Source organism: Grampus griseus, assembly GCF_964374135.1.
Source record: "Grampus griseus genome assembly, chromosome: 21".
NCBI lineage: Eukaryota > Metazoa > Chordata > Mammalia > Artiodactyla > Delphinidae > Grampus > Grampus griseus.
Genome location: NC_139015.1, coordinates 9,249,811 through 9,263,894, shown reverse-complemented (window position 1 = coordinate 9,263,894; position 14,084 = coordinate 9,249,811). Strand labels below are relative to the sequence as shown.

At 39.3% G+C, this 14,084-nt stretch overlaps 1 protein-coding gene across 1 annotated transcript in view; it reads right to left on the bottom strand.

Annotated features, from left to right (window-relative positions):
- CSMD1 (CUB and Sushi multiple domains 1) overlaps positions 1-14,084 on the bottom strand; it is a gene marked incomplete at its 3' end in the record, with an annotated part of 1,748,580 nt that overhangs the window by 364,605 nt on the left and 1,369,891 nt on the right. The gene's annotated exons all lie outside the window — the stretch shown is intronic.

The window sequence follows — 14,084 nt, the reverse complement described above, 5'->3', positions numbered from 1 at the left end:
CCTGCCACTCCTTCCAGACCTTTCTGGCCCAAGTATAGAGTGGCCTGGCTCCTCGGCTAGTTTTTCTCTTCATCAGTCTCTCTTTGCACTAACTTCCTTTCTGCTCACTCTGAATTCCCAATAGAAAAGGCCAAAAAACATGGAGCTATACATGCTGCCAGGTTAAGAAATATATCTAAAAGAAAATACGTTTGAGCTGAATCATAAAAACCCTTCTGTGATAAGGCCCAGCCTGGCTTAGAAACATGAGCAAATGTATGTGGATTAAACAATGCAGGATGTACGCAGAGAAAAGAGTGGGTCCATTGCTAATTTTAAATCAGTCATGCAAAATGTGATCCATTTTCAAATCAACACACTTTAGTAATTCCACCTAGGACTCCAAAAGTAGACTTTTTGAGGTCATTAAAATTCTAAAGGAAGCAGGAATATGGAAGAAAAAAAAAAAACACAGATTGTGGGGAAATTGAAGAACAAAGGGATATATGACTTTGTGGCCCATGGATCCCATTGTATCTTTTTTTTTTTAATTAAAAAAATTTTTTTTTATCTTTTGGCCGCACCACACAGCATGTGGGATCTTAGTTCCCGGACCAGGGATTGAACCCGTACCCTCTGCAGTGGAAACGCAAAGTCTTAACCACTGGACCGCCAGGGAAGTCCCATTGCATCTGACTCTAGAATCCAAGTGGTGGGGAGGTCAGGGTATGTTGTCAGTCAAACATTCAGGACACAGGAGAAGCAGGAAGGCAGCAAACGTGGCTAGAAAAAAAATATAGCCACTTCATTTTACCTAGAGAGCTAAACATGTCACCTAGAGGTCCCCCTTAGTTTCGGTTACTCCTCACCCTCTTTTGTCCATGAGAAACACCACTCACAGCATGTCATTCTCCCAACATGAAGACACAGATAGGAACTGTCTCCCAGCAAGTCTGCAGTAATGGCCTCAGAGAGCCCTGAACCCCAGATCACTTCCACGATGCCCTAACTCAGGTTACTGTGAGAGTGAAGCCTAATCTGTGAGGATCAATGTTAAGAAGGGAGAGTGGGATGCAGCCGCAGCTGAGGGGCCCCTAAACCTAGAATTTAAAAGTCAAATTTCTACATTAGCCTTTCATGCGCTCACGCTGCACCACCTGCTCTACCAGCTCCTCCATGCGGATGTATTTAAATATTTAATAATGGCTGATCCCACGGTATGAAAAGGAGACAGTATTTATAATTCACTTATGACATGGAACTCAGGAAAAAAAATAGAATTTTGGAGTAAATGGTGCTCCTGATACAACACGGCCGGTCATGAGTGTTCACATATCTTAACAACACTAACCCATCCAACAAAAGAACGAGGAATTATCTTAAATTCAACACTATTCTAGTAGGTAGTTTTGTTGCTATCATGTGTTTGGTTTTTTTTATTTTGTGTTAATAATATCCTATGTTAATACTATTAGTCTGTAGGTAGAACAACTGAACATGGGTTGGGTCAGTTTGGAAGATTCAGAAGCAAATGGAAGAAAACAGCAAACAAACAGAACCAGATGATTCCAGCCTCAAACACTCAATTATTAATATGTCAGGCTATTAAATGGTTTAAATTTAAATGTCTAACCAAATTATCAGTATGTTTTGCTTTCTAAACATAACTTCTCTATTATAATACAGCTTATATAATTTTTTAATTTCATTAACCACAGCTCTGAGAAAATTCATACCCAAGAGTTATTATACAGATTTAATTTTTATATTCACCTCTACTAGTAATCTTGGTAAAATGAAAGAGAGCCGTCTGATGAAGAGGCTTCTAATAATGCTGAAATGAGAGCTCTTTTAGCTGAGATGCCATTTTTCTAATTTTGCTACATTAGTTTTTACACACATTACTTTGCTGCTCATTTATAAGAATAATATATAAATATTCTCTAGAAGAGCTTTGCAAAGGTAAAGCCGCAATATAATCATGGTTTTCTTTTCCTTCTTTAAACTCACTCTGTTCTAAGATCTTTATATGACTCTCACTGTCTATAAAATAATGTCTTAAAATGAGGTTTTGGTTTTTTGCAGTTAAATGTATAAACTACAGAATTAACAACCCAAAGGAGGCAACCAGGGTTGTTAGAAGCAGCACGCATCCATGGAGTAGTTTCTACAAACCATAAGAATTTCTCTTGTAACTCCTGTTTTTAGCACACACACAAAAATACTGCATAGTTCTAATAAAACTGGGCAACTCTCAAAAGGGCCAGCTCCACGCAAACTGACTGCTGATTCCACCGTCAGCCGTCTAGTAAGCCTCTGATCGAGAAGTTCACTTATATGCTCAACATAAACCCAGTCAGGCTCTAACTCATATTCCTGGAGAAAAAAATACCTACTAGAAAAAATTCAATGAATCACTACTTATTCCTAGCAAATAATAGTTTAGTCTCAACATTTTCAGATATTGTATATACATATACAAACATAAACATTACATATATAATATATATATATAACATATATAAACATTACACAGTAAATGTTCAAAATTAACCATTCCCCAAATACCCACTTACACATGACTCCTTTTGCAATAGTAAAAATGAAAACAAACTAACGTCCAGGGAAAAGCCTCTGCCCGTGGACCACACTCAAGATGGGTCTTAATGGACAGCGAGGACATTCCTGGGTGGAGAGAGTGTTTGGGGACCCTTAGGGGAGAGAATCACACAAGCACTGATGGGAGAAAGGGCGTGACGTGCAAGGTACAAGTGTGGCCTCAGCTCAGCGCAGAGGCAGCCGTCTGGAGAGGATGAGGATTTTGTCTCATCTGCTGTGCTTGGGCCATGTGGAGGGCAGGCCAGGTGCAGATACGGAAGGCCATTCAGTCACCAGGCAGAGAACGGAATGGGAAGACAGGAGAGAGGTGTTAACACACTCCGTCTGCTGGCACTGGTGGGGCACAGATCCTGTGACGGACATTCCAGGATTTGTATACCCGCTCCTTCTCACAGAAACGTCCCTGCGATGCAGCCTGAGCGTCACAGACCCACAGACCTTACACACCCCACTGTCTTGTACCCTACCAAGGGCCCCAGCTGACCTGAACCCACACGCAGAGTGAGAAGCAGACGACACCCATGAAAGGTCTAACCGCAGGCACCTTGGGAATTTGTGCAGAAATCATCCTTCTGGCATTAGGGGAGCCACCTAGACCAGCAGAGGCGGAAGCCAAAAAATGGCCATGAGTATGTATTGTACGTTTTTCTAGGACATGAGGCCAGTTAGAATCCTAGAGAAGTCGTGCCCAGGTTGGGAGAAGTGACGGTGTGTGGGGCAGTAGATCTCTGGGTACCACCCACGTCCCTGCTTCAGAATCAAGGCACTCAGCCTCTCAGCTGCTGGAGCTCACAGCTGCATCCCTCTCCAGGAATCAAGTCAAACAGGGTTGTGCCGGCTCCCTGGGGGCAGCCCTCATCAATGGCTAATGGTACCAGCCCCACCCTCTTGCTTCAGTTTGGGAACTCTGAAGGGCTGTCCCAGCTCCCAAGGTTTCCCTGGGTTCGGCCAGGGTACCAGGCGTACCTGAGCACTGCTCAGCTTCTCCCTCTGCCCCATTCTGTTTCCTTCTCTTCCTTGCAGGTATTTCAAAGTGCTCCCCTCATACACCCTCCCAAACAAATCCAGCTCAGAGTCAGCATCCAGCACAAAGGTTAATTTGTCATAGATTTAAATCAGGTCTTTGAAAACATTTTTAAATACACTTTAGATACAAGACCATATTGGTTGTGAAAAAGGAAATACACATTATAAATCCTTGGTGGGTTCAACTTGGATTTTGCTCAAAATTAAAACAAAAGTTTACATGAAGCTATTTCACATGACTTTACTTCGTCTTTAGGGTTTTAGGCATCACTCTGTTATTGGCAGGCATGTTCCTGCCTGACCTTGTCTGAGTATCAGCTTCAGGCTACAAGGCCAGGGCCATGGGCTCACTTTCTGTGTGGACCAGCGGGATTTCCTATGTTCAGTGGTCACACACAGACTGCACCTTCAACTCCACTTGGACCCCTTTTAAATGTGCAATTACTCACACAAAGGGCCAGGAAGGGTCTGTGCCTAGCAGCTGGAGCAAATCCAACCATTCAAGTAGAGAAATAGTGTGTTGGTCACGGTTCTTCAGAGAAACAGAATGAATAGGATATTTCTATCTTTATCTCTGTCTCTATCCCCACATCCACCTCCAACTCTATCTATCTATCTACTTACCTATTGAAATTAATTTATTATAAGGAATTGGCTTACATGATTATGGCAAGTGAGGTGTCCAGACCCAAGAGAGCCAGTGGTGTAAGTTCCAGTCCAAATCTGAGATCAAAGGCAGGAGATGCCCAATGTTCTAGCTCAAAGACAGGCAGAGAGAGCAATTTTTCTTCATTCAGCCTGTGGTTCTATTCAGACCTTCAACTGATTGCATGAGGCCTACCCACACTGGGGAGGCTGATCTGTTTTACTCAGTCCACCCTTTCAAATGTTAACCTCATCCAGAAACAGCCCTGCAGACACACCCAGAATAATGTTTGACAAAATGTTTGGGCACCCTGTGGCCAGTCAAGCTGACCCATAAAATTAAACCATCACGAGTATCTCAAAGATTAAACAACCTTGGTACTGTAACAGCAATGCTGTCCACCAAGAATGAAGAGGGCTTCCCTGGCGGTGCAGTGGTTGAGAGTCTGCCTGCCGATGCAGGGGACACGGGTTCGTGCCCCGGTCTGGGAAGATCCCACATGCCGCGGAGCGGCTAGGCCCGTGAGCCATGGTCGCTGAGCCTGTGCGTCTGGAGCCTGTGCTCCACAACGGGAGAGGCCTCAGCAGTGAGAGGCCCGCGTACCGCAAAAAAAAAAAAAAAAAAAAAAAAAAAAAAGAATGGAGAAGAGATGCTGTTCTCTGAACTAGATAATATTTCCCCCTCTTCAGTGCATCACGAACACCTGGGATCACAGATTACAGACTGAGACACCTAAACTGATCTTTACCACTCCTTTATCAGTGTGTTCACAGGACCTAGGAGACAATTCTGTTTCTGGTATCAAACGGTATTGTTGAGCTCAACTTTTATTGAAACAATTCTTAGCATGAGCCTAAAATAGGTCTTGTTTTACCACACAGCAGCACATCACAGGGAACATTTCCTTTAATTTACCCCCTGCTAAAATTTAAATAGCTATGGTAAATTATATAAAACATGATTTGTGGAAATCAGTTCATCCACATGTGTAATGAAGTCTAACTGAACATTACTTTTGTGATGAAAAATGATCCAAAGTTAACCCACTTAACTATAGAGAGTGAAGCCATAAAAAAGCAGGGCCGCCAGCATTGCAAACTGTATTTGTTTGAATATCCAGACGTTATGTGCTTGCTTCTTGTCAACCTTCCTCAGTGCTAGAAGAGACAGTGGTCGTGGAAAGCCCACCCCTGAATTGAGATTTTGTTTTCCTTTCTCTTCTATTGAATAAAAACAATCTGCTGTAATATATAATGTATGTTATTTTAAATTTATATAAACTCGGGCTTCCTTGGTGGCACAGTGGTTGAGGGTCCGCCAGCCAATGCAGGGGACACGGGTTCGTGCCCCGGTCCGGGAAGATCCCACATGCCACGGAGCGGCTGGGCCCGTGAGCCATGGCCGCTGAGCCTGCGTGTCCGGAGCCTGTGCTCTGCAACGGGAGAGGCCACAACAGTGAGAGGCCGGCGTACCGCAAAAAAAAAAAAAAAAAAGTATATAATCTCAAGCTCTATTACATTATTATAATATTTTAACAAGAATCCTTCTGTGTTACTAAATGTAAGATTGGTTTACAAAATTTGTTTTTGATCCTCAGTGTTTACCTTATATACGATAGGAATTTTGAAATATAAAGTAGAAAAACTATGCACTAAGCGGGATAGCTTTCTATATATATCATTCTATTACATATATATATTAATTATACATATATGTGAGTTACATATATATAACTTACATACGTATGAATTATATATGATTTATGTATTTATGAATTATATATATTATATGCAATTATATAATATATAACAATTGTATATTATATACACCTTAGGTTTTACACAGTTTATTTAATAGATGAGTAGTATTGCTTATACAGCTATATTATAATTATTTACATCATATTTTTTACCTTTTGGGTTTTTGAGTAGATTATTTGGAATTAAATATTTTCATATGTAAAAAGGTTTTAAACAAATAAAACCCACCTCTCTTTTTTTTTTTTTTTTGCGGTACACAGGCCTCTCACTGTTGTGGCCTCTCCCATTGCGGAGCATAGGCTCCGGATGCGCAGGCTCAGCAGCCATGGCTCACAGGCCTAGCCGCTCCGTGGCATGTGGGATCTTCCCAGACCGGGGCACAAAACCGTGTCCTCTGCATTGGCAGGCGGACTCTCAACCACTGTACCACCAGGGAAGCCCAAAACCTACCTCTCTTTGATCGCTTTCTTAGACGTATGACATATCTCCCTAAAGAATTCTCATTTTTTAAACTTTGCATAATATTTGCCAATAATTTTCTTAATTATCAGCATATTCTCTCCCTCCATATATTTATATACACAGATGTATGGATATATGTATATGTAAACATATATAAATTACATATACACATACAAACACAAGTCTAGCAAGATAGTTTATTTTCCTTCCGCTGGCCTTGAGCTCTCCACAGTGATTACATTTGTATTTTAGTTTCTGAGTTTTTCTCTGCTCACCCTTCCACACCCTGCGATTACCAAGCACAGCCAAGCCTTCCTCTGTGCTTCTTTGCCCCAGCTACTCTATCACAAACTCTTCCTTAAAAGACTAAGCTGAGTGAGTACATATGCTTCCTAGGCAACCTGAGGGGAGGTGACAGAGGTGGGAGCAAATGGAGAAACCCAGAGGCACCCAAGACTGACAGCCTGGTGATGCAGGTCCACAGGTGGGTGGCGTGGACCCAGAGTTCTCCCGACCCATCATCCCCAAGAGGCTGCTTCAACACCACTGTGCCCCTGGGGAGGGGAGGCTGCCAGTGCAAGGCTCACTGGGGAGCTTCTGTGAGAGACGACCGTGCCCAAAGTGTCAGAGTAACAAGCATGACTCAAAGCTTTGAGGACCCCCAAACGTTCTGTATCCCCACAATGCTCAGGGATTTTCAACATCTTGGTGAGATAGGGGTGGAAAGGAAGGAAAGGGCTGACGTGGGGCCCCTCTGGTCACAACCAAGATTAAATTTACTGCCTCGTGGTTAGGATGGAGTCTCTGAAAGAAATTCAAATTGATTTTAAAATAAGATGGTGTGACATTTCTTGTCCATTAAAGTTCATCTAGAGTTTATAAGCCAAGAGACAAAGCATGACTTCAGGCTTGGTGTTGTATGTATTGAAAATTCTGGAAGGACACACAAGGAAATATTGAGAGCTGTTGCCTGGAGAAAGTAACCTGGAAAGGGCACTTACAATTCTTACATATTTTACTATAAGCAATAAAAAATTCTTACTTGTAGAATAAACTCAAAATTAAAAGAGGAAAATGCGTATGCAAATAATAGTTAGCATTTCTCACTCTACGTGCTTTCCACATTTTAGGTCAACTGATTTTTACAACATACTAATGAAATTGGTGTCATTATTATTTTCTCCCTTTTTAAAAAAATGAGGAGTCTGACACACAGAGAGTTTAAACAGCTTGCCCAGCTAAGTGGCCCAGTGAGGACCCTGGGTACTCTGGCTTCAGAGCCTGTATGCTAAACTATCACAGTGGTGTTAGTTAAAATCACGCGATATCAAAACCTAGAAAGTGAAACCGTGTGTAAGTAGCAGCTGTATATATTTTCTGATAATACAATACACAACAATATTTTCAATCAAATAGTGTAATTATTTATGTATTTGATGCTCACCTTCACAAATGGTTTTTATTTTATCTCCAATTGATAGCTAATATAGCACTCTGGAAATAACAGTTTCAAGAATGTCTTCTTTTTTTAAATTAATTAATTTATTTTACTTTATTTCTTTATTGACATATAGTTGATTTACAATGTCATGTTAGTTTCAGGTGTACAGCACAGTGACTCAGTTATATGTATGTATATAATATATAAAATATTGAGTATAGTTCCATGTGCTATGCAGTAGGTCTTTGTTGTTTATCTATTTTGTACATAGTATTGTGTATATGTTAATCCCAATCTACTAATTTATCTCTCCCTCCCCCTTTCCCTTTGGGTAACCATAAGTTTGTTTTCCACATCTGTGACTCTACTTCTGTTTTGTAAATAAGTTTATTTGTATCTTTTCCTTTTATATTCCACATAAATGATATCATATGATATTTGTCTTTCTCTGGCTTACTTCACTTAGTATGATAATCTCTAGGTCCATAGGATGTCTTCTTTTGATATATTCTCTCAATTTTTAAAGTTCTCAAATCTTATATTAGTCCTCATTTTAATTATCTTTTTAACTACAGAATATTGTTCTGTCAAAAATAATAAATGGCTTTGAACTGGCAGTTTCTCAAGGACTGACAGCCATCCACATTTCCATGACATTTTAGGCTGTAGCCACTAATAGGCTATCGAGACTGTTAACAGACTACTAATTAGAAGTAAATGTGATTATAATGAATACTGTATGGTCGTTCAAACTGAAACAGGACGGTTGGAAGAACATTTGTATTGTAACTGAGGAGACTGACATCCCTTAGTAGTTAAGGATCCTCAATCCAGGAGAGATGCTCCTCTCTCGAGTCTTTATCCTAGTCTGTATGATATGTATCTTCAAACTGCATGACTTAATTTACTGTCATTTGCCCTGTTGGGAAGTGTCTGGTATTTCACGGATGCATTTAGATTCTACCAAAAGCAGTAGCCAGTGCAGGTCATGTGGAAAGGATTATATCTCTGCTGTGCTTTCTTAAATAAGGCACAGTCATGTAGAAGTTCAATTAAAGGTCAACTCTAAAAACCCAAATGTCAGAAGTATTCAGCAATTATCTGTGCATTCAAGTCCTAACCTTTGCATGGGATGTAAATACCATTTTTTCTCGTAGCATTTCTTATTAAAAAAGAGTCATGAAGTCCCCATCGCAGCCCATGTCTCCAGCAAGGAGGAGTCTTTCACACTTTGTATATAAGGACACTCCTGTGGAGACCCCTCGTCACCACAGGACTTTTCAACGCTGTGACTATTATCCTTCATCCCACAAGGCAAGGGTGTAGCCCTGTTATGCTGCCTTCACTGTTGGACTCATGACACCATCACCTACCATCTTTATTGTTTTGACATTGGGAGACGCTTTTAATTACCTGCCTCATTGGCTTGGTATGCAGTAACCACTAGCTGCTTTTTTTCCAGCTCCTGACTACCCTACAGTGGACACTTGGAAGACAAAAGCATACTGTTTCTTTATTCAAATTCACAAAGTAAAACTGAAGAAAATAAAATCCCAGCTCTCCAGATTAATATTTCTTTCATTTTCACTTATGTATGCACACATCTGTCATGTCAAAGATTTCAATGAACTCTGTAATTAATGAAGAAATCAGTAAGATATTTAACAAACTGCTCTGAAGAAGAATTCAAAGAAAATGCATATATAGACCGTTAGCAACACGGAAACAAAATTGCTAATAGATGCAGAAGTCTTCAATATCCACAGGGTAATAATCAACTGCATCTCCTCCCATGTCACTTTCCTAATTTTTCCCAACAATAACTTACAAATTATTTCTTTCTTAGTAACAGTTCCCCTACAGTAAAATAATCCAAAAAAAACCCCACCAATTTTATTGTATTACTGTTCTTTTAAATTTGTTACTTCCTTAGAATTTTGAAACTTAAGGAAAGTATCTAAAGTTTTGACAATTTAAGTAGTTATGTGGGAACTTCCCTAGTGGCACAGTGGTTAAGAATCCGCCTGCCAATGCAGGGGACATGGGTTCGATCCCTGGTCTGGGAAGATCCCACTTGCCACAGAACAATGAAGCCCATGCACCACAACTACTGAGCCTGCACTCTAGAGTCCGCGAGGCACAACTACTGAGCCTGCATGCCACAACTAATGAAGCCTGTGCGCCTAGGGTCCGTGCTCCGCAACAAGAAACGCCACCTCAATGAGAAGCCCGTGCACCACAACAAAGAGTAGCCACCACTCACCACAACTAGAGAAAGCCTGCGCACAGCAACAAAGACCCAAAGCAGCCAAAAATAAAAATGAATTAATTAATTAAAAAAAAAGTTATGTGGAACATATATTAATGTTTTATTCTGAATTCTTATTGTATATTTTCTTAGATTGTAGTTTATCATGAGCCATTTCTTTCAAATAATAGATCTGTGTGTGTCAGTAAAAATTCTCTGTTTAAAAATTGTCTGTTTACCAGTCCCTCCCATCAGGAAATTTACACAAGCCTCTTAGATAGCCTCATCCACCAGAGGGCAGACAGCAGAAGCAAGAAGAACTACAGTCCTGCAGGCTGTGGAACAAAAAACACATTCACAGAAAGATAGACAAGATGAAAAGGCAGAGGACTATGTACCAGATGAAGGAACAACACAAAACCCCAGAAAAACAACTAAATGAAGTGGATACAGGCAACCTTTCAGAAAAAGAATTCAGAATAATGATAGTGAAGACAGAATAACTGAGGCAGAAGAATGGATAAGTGACCTGGAAGACAGAATGGTAGAATTCACTGCTGTGGAACGGAATAAAGAAAAAAGAATGAAAAGAAATGAACACAGTCTAAGAGACCTCTGGGACAACATTAAACCCAACAACATTCGCATTATAGGGGTCCCAGAAGGAGAAGAGAGAGACAAAGGACCCGAGAAAATACTTCAAGACGTTATAGTCGAAAACTTCCCTAACATGGGAAAGGAACTAGCCACCCAAGTCCAGGAAGTGCAGTGAGTCCCATACAGGATAAACCCAAGGAGAAACACGCTAAGACACATAGTAATCAAATTGGAAAAAATTAAACACAAAGAAAAATTATTGAAAGCAGCAAGGAAAAAACGAAAAATAACATACAAGGGAACTCCCATAAGGTTAACAGCTGATTTCTCAGCAGAAACTCTACAAGCCAGAAAGGAGTGGCATGATATACTTAAATTGATCAAAGGGAAGAATCTACAACCAAGATTCCTCTACCAGGCAAGGATCTCATTCAGATTCGATGGAGAAATCAAAAGCTTTAAAGACAAGCAAAAGCTAAGAGAATTCAGCACCACCAAACCAGCTCTACAACAAATGCTAAAGAAACTTCTCTAAGTGGGAAACACAAGAAAAGAAAAGGATCTACAAAAACAAACCCAAAAAATTAAGAAAATTGTCATAGGAACATACATATCGATAATTACCTTAAACGTGAATAGATTAAATGCTCCAACCAAAAGACACAGGCTCACTGAATGGATACAAAAACAAGACCCATATATACGCTGTCTACAAGAGACCCACTTCAGACCTAGGGACACATATAGACTGAAAATGAGGGGATGGAAAAAGATATTCCATGGAAATGGAAATCAAAAGAAAGCTGGAGTAGCTATACTCATATCAGATAAAATAGACTTTAAAATAAAGAATGTTACAAGAGACAAGGAAGGACAATACATAATGATCAAGGGATCAATCCAAGAAGAAGATATAACAATTATAAATACATATGCACCCAACATAGGAGCACCTCAATACATAAGGCAACTGCTAACAGCTATAAAAGAGAAAATCAACAGTAACACAATAATAGTGGGGGACGTTAACACCTCACTTACACCACTAGACAGATCATCCAAAATGAAAATAAATAAGGAAACACAAGCTTTAAATGACACAATAGACCAGAAAGATTTAATTGATACTTATAGGACATTCCATCCAAAACAGCAGATTACACTTTCTTCTCAAGAGCACACGGAATATTCTCCAGAATAGATCACATCTTGGGTCACAAATCAAGCCTCAGTAAATTTAAGAAAACTGAAATCATATCAAGCATCTTTTCTGACCACAACACTATGAAATTAGAAATGAATTACAGGAAAAAAAACATAAAAAACACAAACACATGGAGGCTAAACAATACGTTACTAAATAACCAAGAGATCACTGAAGAAATCAAAGAGGAAATCAAAAAATACCTACAACCAAATTACAATGAGAACACGACAATCCAAAACCTATGGGATGCAGCAAAAGCAGTTCTAAGAGGGAAGCTTATAGCTATACAAGCCTACCTCAAGAAACAAGAAAAATCTCAAGTAAACAATCTAAACTTAAACCTAAAGGAACTAGAGAAAGAAGAACAAATGAAACCCAAAGTTAGAAAAAGGAAAGAAATCATAAAGATCAGAGCAGAAATAAATGAAATAGAAACAAAGAAAACAGTAGCAAAGATCAATAAAACTAAAAGCTGGTTCTTTGAGAAGATAAACGAAATTGATAAACCATTAGCCAGACTCATCCAGAAAAAGAGGGAGAGGACTCAAATCAATAAAATTAGGAATGAAAAAGGAGAAGTTACCACAGACACCGCAGAAATACAAAGCATCCTAAGAGACTACTACAAGCAACTCTATGCCAATAAAATGGACAACCTGGAAGAAACAGACAAATTCTTAAAAAGGTATAACCTTCCAAGACTGAACCAGGAAGAAACAGAAAATATGAACAGACCAATCACAAGTAATGAAATTGAAACTGTGATTAAAAATCTTCCAACAAACAAAAGTCTAGGACCAGATGGCTTCACAGGTGAATTCTCTCAAACATTTAGAGAAGAGCTAACACCCATCCTTCTCAAACTCTTCTAAAAAATTGCAGAGGAAGCAACACTCCCAAACTCATTCTATGAGGCCACCATCACCCTGATGCCAAAACCAGACAAAGATACTACAAAAAAAGAAAATTACAGACCAATATCAATGATGAATATAGATGCAAAAATCCTCAACAAAATACTAGCAAACAGAATCCAACAACACATTAAAAGGATCGTACACCATGCTCAAGTGGGATTTATCCCAGGGATGCAAGGATTCTTCAATATATGCAAATCAATCAATGTGATACACCATATTAACAAATTGAAGGATAAAAACCATATGATCATCTCAATAGATGCAGAAAAAGCTTTTGACAAAATTCAACACCCATTTATGATGAAAACTCTCCAGAAAGTGGGCATAGAAGGAACCTACTTCAACATAATAAAGGCCATATACGACAAACCCACAGCAAACATCATTCTCAACGGTGAAAACCTGAAAGCATTTCCTCTAAGATCAGGAACGAAACAAGGATGTCCACTCTCACCAGTATTATTCAACATAGTTTTGAAAGTCCTAGCCATGGCAATCAGAGAAGAAAAAGAAATAAAAGGAATCCAAATTGGAAAAGAAGAAGTAAAATTGTCACTGTTTGCAGATGACATGATACTATACATAGAGAATCCTAAAAATGCCACCAGAAAACTACTAGAGCTAATCAATGAATTTGGTAAAGCTGCATACAAAGTTAATGCACAGAAATCTCTTGCATTCCTATACACTAATGATGAAAAAGCTGAAAGAGAAATTATGGATACACTCCCATTTACCACTGCAACAAAAAGAGTAAAATATCTAGGAATAAATCTACCTAGGGAGACAAAAGACCTTTAGGCAGAAAACTATAAGACACTGATGAAAGAAATTAAAGATGATACCAATAGATGGAGAGATATACCACATTCTTGGATTGGAAGAATCAATATTGTGAAAATGACTATACTACCCAAAGCAATCCACAGATTCAATGCAATCCCTATCAAGTTACCAATGGCATTTTTTACAGAACTAGAACAAATCATCTTAAAATTTGTATGGAGACACAAAAGACCCTGAATAGCCAAAACAGTCTTGAGGGAAAAAAACGGAGCTGGAGGAATGAGACTCCCTGACTTCAGACTATACTACAAAGCTACAGTAATCAAGACAATATGGTACTGGCACAAAAACAGAAACATAGATCAATGGAACAAGATAGAAAGCCCAGAGATA